The sequence below is a fragment of the Apis laboriosa genome, unplaced genomic scaffold (genome assembly GCF_014066325.1).
Source record: "Apis laboriosa isolate Shangri-la unplaced genomic scaffold, ASM1406632v1 scaffold202_cov151, whole genome shotgun sequence".
Classification (NCBI taxonomy): domain Eukaryota; kingdom Metazoa; phylum Arthropoda; class Insecta; order Hymenoptera; family Apidae; genus Apis; species Apis laboriosa.
In genome coordinates, this window is record NW_025222291.1 from 585,558 (window position 1) to 595,485 (window position 9,928).

General features: G+C 37.1%; 1 non-coding gene across 1 annotated transcript; it reads right to left on the reverse strand.

Annotated features, from left to right (window-relative positions):
- Positions 1-9,243: 9,243 nt before the first annotated feature.
- Trnag-gcc lies at positions 9,244-9,314 on the reverse strand. Its single transcript has one exon. It is a non-coding gene; the product is annotated as a tRNA-Gly (tRNA).
- Positions 9,315-9,928: the final 614 nt, after the last annotated feature.

Below are 9,928 nucleotides of genomic sequence, written 5' to 3' on the forward strand. Positions count from 1 at the left end.
TCCAAAAATATCCGAAACTTAAAATCGTCAGAGCACAAAGCAATTCGATTTTCCATCTTCCCAACTTCGTGTCACGATATCCTTCCACGTTTTTTTATCCATTCTTTTTCCATCATTTTTATCCAAGTTTCGTCTAGGGATCCCTAAAGTCGATCGTGCCTCCAAAAATATCCGAAACTTAAACAATCGCCAGAGCGCAAAGCATTCGATTTTCCATGTTTCCAACTAGGAAACTCGTGTCACGGATTTGACGATACCCTTCCACGTTTCTTTAGCCGTTCTTAGCCGACACAGGCCAACATCGTTTCCGACCGTCCCTTATCCGACGTTAATATCCGCCGCTCCGACGACACCGAAAACCCTCGCTTCATTTTCTTCCATGGATTCAATTCTTGTATAAAACGATAATGGTTATCCGTGGAGAGTAGAATTTCACTGGTTGCCGGCCATCAACCGACGTTACGTTCTTACAGTGGATCGTGGAGTTGCATTTAATGACGTGCAACACGCGATCCACTTGGCAAGGTGTAGCCGAGACGGTCCATTGCACCCGCTGCGGAAAAATGTTAATTTGCGGTATAGTCGGTGGTTGTGTTGGGCGAGGACGAGCTCGAAATCTTCTTTGTTTTCGAAAGAAAAGATTGGGAAAGATTTCTAGATCGATCAATTTCTTTCCACCGAATCTTTCTTTCTTTCTTTCTTAAATTTTTAAGTGAGATCGATTTAGAAATTTAGAAGAGGAAAGAATTATTTTTAAAGGAAAAAAATATTTTCACGCGATAATTAATATAGTTTTATGGATAATTGAATCGTAGATTTATCAACGAAAAGTGTCGTTTTCCGTAGAAACACGTGAGAGATTAGATTTTCTATTTTACAAGAAACTAAAAATTCTCTTTGTCGATATTTGCATTTATATAGACGTAAAATTTCTTTTTTTTACCTATAATATCTAGTTATATACTTATATGCCTTCCTATTGCTGCACACTTGGAATGTTTAACTTTTCAATAATGATTAGCCTCAATATTGCAAGTGAAATGTGGAATTAGAAACGGTTTTTGTATCCATTTATACGATTCAAATTTCCCAATACTATTGAGCAAAATTCCAAGATATTCTTTCACAATATCTCAAACATCAACCACGATTATTTAAATCCTTTGAAAGAGAATTTTAAGATTTTGAAATCTCTCGAAATAACTTATATGTATATATATATATTGTTCACGATGAAATATTCACTATTCACGAAAGCGATGATCTTCCAGAACTCATATATTCTATACGTTCTATCGAAGGATTAAGTTAATAGATAAGTGGAAACGAAATTAGGTACATACCTAACTTCCAGAACAGAATTCCTCGTACATTATTTTCTCGATGTAATTTGCCTCGGTTCATTTAGATTCGATAAGTTTTCGCTAATTGAAGGCTGCGTAACGAGAATAAGAAGTTCTTCTATATCTCTCGGCGTAAAATCATCTCGTTTTTCTTGCCTCGTTTTATTATCCTGTAATTTTTCTTCCTTTCTTACACGTAACTTTCCACATACCGCGTATATACGGTCTAAAGTGTAACACGCTTCTCAGGTGCACATTTAGTATACTCCTTTTTGCTTATTTCTGGGTCAAGAAAGCACACGATTCGTTCTGTTGAGTAGTGACGGGTTTGAGCGTATCGCAAGTAAATTTGAACGTTGACAGACAAGATTCTTCGAATTCTCTAAATATCTCGATTGGAATTCGAGAGAGAAATTCTCGTAATTGTTCTTCACTTTTCACATATGATTTAACTTATATTTAACGAATAACTGTCTCATAAAATTGTATCCTCATTTTTTAACGAAACTATATTACAAATATTATTGATACAATTGGCAAGAACTTATTCTAAGATTCGAAATCAGGATACAAATACAAAAAATAATTTAACAATCTCTCTCCAATATTCTTTGAATTTGATTTGGATTTATAATCCGCGCATCGATCTTGATCCTATCGCTAGCCTAGGTGAGGCTAGATCAGGGAAAGAGTAGATAGAAAGAGATAGAGGAGAGGATGGTCGTTACACCAGAGTTATCTGGTTAATTTAGCCGGCCGATTGAAACGCGGCTGCGTGTGCTTGCGTTTCACGCCAATCAATCGTGACAACCGAAAGTCCTCTCTATAGCTCGAATTTCGTCCGTCAAGTTTTCTTGCGCCAAGCGAAGCGAGACCTCTCATATACATTTTCACCTTTTCACCGTTCCACGGATCACTTTCTAGGCACAATGGATCGCGGTTTAAAAAAAAAAAAACACGGTTGAGCAGTTTTCCTTCTCGATAACTCGTGCGAACTCGTTTCTTCGTGAAACGATCCATAGATCATTCGTACGATCGAAAGGCACGCCATGGTTATTATAAAGATCTAAGATGTTGCATCTCGATACGATGAGTGATTTGTGACCAGGAGAAAATTTATTTATACTGGGAAATTTTTCCTGTTTTTAAATTACTTTGAATCTAAGTTCAGTGTATGAAGAAATGAATGGCTCATTCATTTTTCTTCTTCGTAAAAGATATTTTTAAGAAGAAAACTTCGGATCTCTGGTCTTCTAAAAAAGAAAAAATGATATTTCGAGGAAAGGAATAGAAGAAAACAAATTTTAATTTGCAATTACAATTACTTCTTGTTGGTTAAAACTTTATGAAAATACCAAGTTAAGAAACAAGGAATAATATTGATCAACTCAAAGTATAAATTTGCTGGTTTAGAATATCAGAATAAAAATGTAAAAGTGTTTTACGACGAAGTGTTTCAAGGTTGTACAGGATGTACGTGATTTAGGCCGACTAATCATATTTCTCGCCAGAGAAGTTTAATATTGGCAAATATTCGAATCGATAAACCCTCCATCTTCGTAATTTCCTGAATGTCTGCAGTCTCACCCTCTTGTCTGCGACCTATCTACCTTTCGCGACCTTTTTTCTTTTTTTTTTTTTTTTAATCAGAGTTGAACGATGCATTTCGTACTCTCCATACACGCCAACATCATTTTTTTCACATTTACTGCATCATAAAATATCGCTATTCTTAGCGAATATATTATTTCAAATGTTATTTTAATTCTAGTTATTCAAAATTATTAATTAAAGTGATTCAAGATTATATTTTCGTACAATTATTAATATTGCGCCACACCTCGACGAAACCTCCTCTTCCCCTTTCCTCTTGTATTTTCGAGGTCGAAATCGTCAACCATAACGCTTAAGAATGACCTGGGCGCGGTTCATCGAGGGTCGAACGAAATCATCATTATCATTGTCATATCCCTCTTCCCTATATAACCACAAGGGAATACAATAACGCATCACGAAACATAACCGGATGTTGCTGCTCGGTCGCTTGATCGTCTTCATGGGCGAAGCCTCAAGGCTGGCGAATCGAGGCGTCTCTTCTTCTGTGTTTTTCCTTTCTTAGAAAATATTTTTCAAACGAAGTAGCGAATAAACAGCTCCTCTTCCAATCATTGGATCATCGATAAAACGTTAAAAGATCGAGAAATTATTCAAAAATTGTCAAACAGATCTTCAGATTTGTGCACTTTTTTCACCATTCTAAGAAAATTGCGCAGATAAAAGTCACAATGTCTAATAAATTGCTATTCCTTTCCTTTAGTAAAATTAAAATTCGTAAATTTTACAATTTGCCTCTTTAAACTCGAGGAAAGTAACGAAACACGTCCTAGTGCACCCTAGTATAAATTCCCCCAGACAGAGGGCGTGAGAAATCAATCGGTCGTTCCATCTCGCTTCACAGTTATTATTAAAGCTACTCGATTGTCGGCGAGTGTTCCAACTTCCGCGGTTAACCATTCGAGGGAATCGTGATTTTGAAACGTTCGCGCGTGTTACTTTCGCCGGCATTGAAGCCTCGTTTTCCGCAGTCCGTAAATCCCCTATGGAAACGACGCGCGAATCGACGCGCCAGTTTCTCGTCCACCCGTATAAATGTTTTGCCTTCGGATCAAATGGAACGTACGGCCACGAATTTACGGTCTCGCGTACCCGCGCATCAACACGCTTTCTCTTTATTTTATAATTGTTTCGAAACGCGTCGTAGAAAATCGACGAGTGCTGCCTAAGCGAATCGTAACCTAAACGCATAAATCATTAATGCTGACCTATGTACGCGGAAATTTAAACTCGACCTTTTACGTATTCTTAACATCTCTCTTCCTTCGTTTTTCTCTCTCTCTTTCTCTCTTGTTTTTCGTCTTTCCCTTCGTATTTTCGAATCGAAGTGAAACTAATCCATTGGCATTTCCGATCGCTAATCGGCATTTTCTTTTCATCTATCCGCTTTCGAATAATTCGAGCCCCCTTTTTTTTTTTTTTGGAGAATGGAAGTTAAAGTCGCGTTTCTATATATTTTTCATGTTTAATATCTTTCCTTTTTATTATTTTTATGTTTTCGCATCGAAATGAAAGTATTCATTGTCGATAGAATTTCGATTAATTCGAGTTTCTTTTTGCTAGTGATGTTTTCGAATATTTTTTTATTTCCAACAGAATTTTTGAGGTTAAAGAAATTTTATCATTTCTTTCTATCATTAAATGTAATTTAATTAACGTGTTGTGTTGCGTCGTCAGTGTACGAATAACCGGCGGAAGTAAAAAGTTTTATTCAGGATAGGAGGATAAGCAAGAAATGTAAAATTCGTGTAAATACATTTTTCCTGCGTGCAAGCTGTTTTCCAAATGTATACATGCACGGTGATAAAGTGCTAAGTCTTGTTACACAACGTGCACCGACATTAAGTTAAAATTCGTTCGCTCTTCCTTTTCCAGAAGAAAGCGTGGAAAATGTTTTCATCAAATCCTTTCACATATTTTTATATTTATTTACACCGAAACGAAAAAGTTATTTTCTTCTTTCCTCTGAATTATTCCAACGTTAAATTTACTTAAAAAGATTTTAAAAATAACAACGTTCAACGTTTGGAACATTCCAAATATTTGAAATATATTTTTTCTTCGCTCAAAATCTTCTCTGAAAACGCTTTATCAACACAGGGAACACGTTTCCAAGGTACATATTATCACGGACGTAACCCAAAAAATGAAACGCAATGTACAAGGCACGATTTCTAACTTCCTGCAACCCGTGGAGTACCGTTTGTCAAATATATCCACGTGTGCAGCGTGTTATCGAGCACGAGCTCGATGCATCGCTCGAATCCTAATGAATTTCAATCTGATCATCGTCGGTGTTCGTGATTCTTAGAGGGTTGGGCATAATCTTATAACGAATATTAAACCGTGGAACGGTATAATATTCACGCAACGAAATAATCATCGTAACCTGTTTCTGCCTCTCTCCTCTTTCAATTCCCTCCATCGAATTTACCTTGGACGAATATTCTTGGAAATTTATTATTTTCCTTTCTTTCTTGTGATCTTTTTAATTACATCTTTTGCTTCTTCTTCTTTTTTTTTTTTTTCCATGAAAAAGGATGTTTCTCGTTAGAGTTCATTAACTCGGATGGTCTCGCTTATCAAAGGCTTAATTGACTCGATATCGGCGAGTCATATTATATATGGTGTTCAATATTGATACAAGTATCGAGCCTTAGGTTGTTGTAACTTTGAGTCACGATTCTGGAACGAAGCACCACCCTTGTTTACCCGATCCTTTTTTTTTTTTCCTTATCCCAACAAAGTGTCTCTCGATTCTCACTTGTGGAGACAGCTTTGAGGTGTGATTATTTTATTTCGCAAGTATAAGAAGGATTACGATTAAATTCCGCTAATTTTTGATTAATTAGTGATAATTTATCTCGAACAGTAAGTTTAAGATAAAGAGATAAAGTGTGTAATAAATCTAAAAATCCATTAAAACATCAACGTTCCAATCTCTTCTTACGACAAAAATCACATTTCATCTGATTTCAGCTTTACGTTTTTTTTTACTACTTCGTTAAAATAATCGCACGAACAAATTTTCATTAATGATATCATACAACATTGGTATTCATACGTGAATCGAAATTATTACGAAATTATTATTTCGTATTCATGCGAAATGGCCGGTGTAACGGTTCCACGATTTCGAGCATTTCCGCCACAGTCCTCCACTTCCTTCGTCCTCTGTCTTGCTTCCAAGGTTATTACCTTGGAAGATTCATCAACCTTGCACCACGATATTCGTCTGAAAAGAAAAATTAATGCGTGCAATTTTCTATTTACGAATAATGTGTGATTAAACGATTGAATTAATGGAAGTATAGTCGAAGAAATTTTCACTGGGAGCGAAAAAATGGCGGGCGTCGAAGTCGAAATTATGAATTTCGACTTTTTTCTTTCTTTCTTTCTTTCGCGAAGATGTGATACACGAAAGCTGTTTGTCTTCGTTCTTATCGTTACAGTGATAAGGTACCGCCGCCTGGTACTTGATTGCATTCCCATATAAGTGATCCTGGCAGTTTGTTATTGTCAGAGATCGCGTTTCCTTTCATTTTTACATGAGTCTATGCGCGAGACGTTATACCAGTTCTCTTCCTCTTCGAGTTACCGATACGTTATTCCCTTTGTCAGAATCGTGATCTTTGTGCGTATAATATTCGAGCATCAAAGATGACAAATTCATCGTTTTAATTGTTATTTATGATAGATGTAGAAAGGAAATTTAAAGAAAGAAAAAAAGTTTCAAATTTAGAAAACATATAACGAGCTACAAAGTAGAATGTTTTCCTAGAAAAACTGTCTCGATTGGATCGAGCACACTTTCTCGTAGTTCATACTTTTCCTTCGAAATAGTACACCAGCAACCAATGGAAAAAATTACGACACACAAGATTCTATCTTCTCTTCAATCGCGTCGATCAAACGTTTCATTTCTAATAAAACCCAATTTTCGCTTCAACTACTCGTCATTAAAATTATAAAATTGTTCTTCAATCTACTCCGTCAACCGTGACTCCGATTAAGAACTTGGCTCATTCATTTGCAACAATTTTGAGAATTAATAGAAAAGAACAAAATACGTTCATTCGACGCATAAATCCGCTCCATCTTTAGATATCGTTCCACGGAAAACTCCATCTTCTTCTCGCTAATCAAAGTGTAGCCGGGAAACGCTCACGTCACTGGACCCTCGATCCACATCTCTCCAATATCAATCCTTGTCAACTTATCGCCTATTAACGAGGTGTCGCGACCGTTCCTCGGTCAACTGCTGTAGCTGTAACAAAACGATCGTTAATGGCCCATTAAAAGGCAGTCGCCCCGGGGTGTCTCGCGGTGTATCGCTCCATCTTTTGAGGAGTTGCTGCGCATCGCTCTCGATTACCTCTCGTGTCGTTATTTTTCCTGCTCCAACGAGGCAAGCGATCGTCCGTGGATCATCTGAAAGGAAGGAAGGAAGGAAGGAAGAAAAGAAAGAAGGAAGAAAGGAAAGAAGGAAGAAAGCAAGGAAGGAAGAAAGCAAGGAAGGAAGAAAAGAAAGAAGGAAGGAAGGAAGGAAGAAAGGAAGGAAGAAAGGAAAGAAGGAAGAAAGCAAGGAAGGAAGAAAAGAAAGAAGGAAGGAAGGAAGGAAGAAAGGAAGGAAGGAAGGAAAGAACGAAGGAAGAAAAGAAAGAAGGAAGAAAGGAAGGAAGGAAGCAAGGAAGGAAGGAAGAAAAGAAGGAAGGAAGGAAGGAAAGAAGGAAGAAAGGAAGGAAGGAAGGAAAGAACGAAGGAAGAAAGGAAAGAAGGAAGAAAGAAAGGAAGGAAGAAAAGAAAGAAGGAAGGAAGGAAGGAAGGAAGGAAAGAACGAAGAAAGAAAAGAAAGAAGGAAGAAAGGAAAGAAGGAAGAAAGGAAGGAAGGAAGGAAGGAAGAAAGGAGGATGCCAACGATTTACAGTGGCCGACGAAACGAACAGCTCTCTTCACCTCCCCCCTCATCTCCACCTCATTTCGTCACGGCGAATCCCGTGGAACGCCATCATCGTTACCGGATTTCCCATGAAACCAAACGAGAAGATTCTCTCGTTCCATTTTTCTTCTTCTCCAACTTTCCTGCATTGGGTATTTAATTTTCCTCGATGCACACGTTCGCGCGGTGTGGATTGGAAAAATAGCGTGGATTTATGGGGGTTTGGTTTTGTTTGGATTCCTCGCGTCGTTCGTTCTTGCGAACGGAAGATTGTGGTGCTTTTTTGCGAGCGAATCCTTGGATCGGCTGTGGCGCCCATCTTCGGACGGGTTGCAGACCGCAAGGGTGCGCAGGCGATGATTTTTATTGCTCGACGATGACTTTGTTAACTCTAACGTAATTGGAATATCTTTGGGAAAAAATGTTGTACTTGGTTGTTGTTAACTTATTCGGGTAGAATTTGTTTTTTAGTTCCGATAGGCTCGCTTTGAGGAAATTTGAATCAAAGAAAATTATGAATTTTTTTTCTCCATATGAAAATATGGATTGATACTATAGGAAAATCAATTGTAAAACGTATAATATATAATATATCGGAGACTGTCTATGGTATCGTAGTGACTTTCGATTCGCTTGCGATCGTTTGTACGATATATCGAAAATGGACAAACGATGGAGGTATCTGAAAGATCTTGCACTTTCACACGCGACAAACAAGGGTTTCGAGGAAAAGTTTGGACGTATCATAGAAAGTACACAACACCAGTTCCTGGATTACCGATGATCGGCCCGCTTTTGCTCTCACCGCGGTGCTATAAATTTTAATTTACACCAAAATGGTTAATTATCCAAGTGATACTAGTACACTCCTTTCGTGGCTCGTATCTCTCACTTAAAAATCAGTCCAATCATCTTCATTATTTTAATCGTTTTAGGTCAGTTCTAGATGTTGATCTATTCCGTGGAAAACTGATTCTAGAGTCTAAGATAAAATAATATAAAAGTTGGAAAAAATGTAGATTAGTGTAGCACTTTGAGTTATTAAGAATCGATCTTTTAATAATCTCACAAATATATTAACAGATAGGTAAGTTATTAAATCATTCTAAAATCATTGTTTTTCCAAAATCATGAGTTTTTCACTGAATTGAATTTATTTTTAAATAATCTGTATCAAATTTTTATATTTTTATCGACACGTGTATTTGATAATTAATTCAATATGGATATTCATTATTGTTGATACAATTATATTATAATTATCGAATCAGTCTCAATTTTGATCCAGGATTTGTATTTATATTGTATTTATAGTTTAAAAAAAAAAAAGTTCAAAAATATAAAATTTGCATCGGCCGGGAATCGAACCCGGGCCGCCCGCGTGGCAGGCGAGCATTCTACCACTGAACCACCGATGCTGTTGAAATACTTACTCTCTTATAAGAAATTTCTCTACACAGTCGTTAAAAATACGATCGAGAATCTTAATCACACGTGAAATTAAGAAAATTATTTTTTGAGAGATCCAATCCATACACAATTCCTTTGTATATTATAAATAAATATAATTAAGTATAATAGAAATATCAATGCACATATATTATTACCCGTAGTAAAAATATCTCGTGCCACAAAAAATTAATATATTACAACGTAGTGATACAACATGATATCATTACATTGATTTCAACCCATACACTCTTCCAGATAAGAACAACACGGATACAAGCGAGTATATATTTTCACCAGAGAGACAGACACCCTTCGATTACTCGGAATAAACGCTTCTCGAGAACGATCTTTAAACCATGGCCATCCAACCGACCGTGGCCAACAATTTTTTCGCCTTTCCTCGCGACGGTATTAATCTTTTCAACGCCGTGGGTGCTCGTAAACGTTGGACAGACACGCGCCACGTGTATTTTCAGACAATCGGCGAATTTATTCGTCCCGTGGGCGTTCGTAAACGCATTCGTCACGTACCTTTTGCGCGTTCAACGATCGACCCCGTGGCCCCGTGGTTATCTCTCGC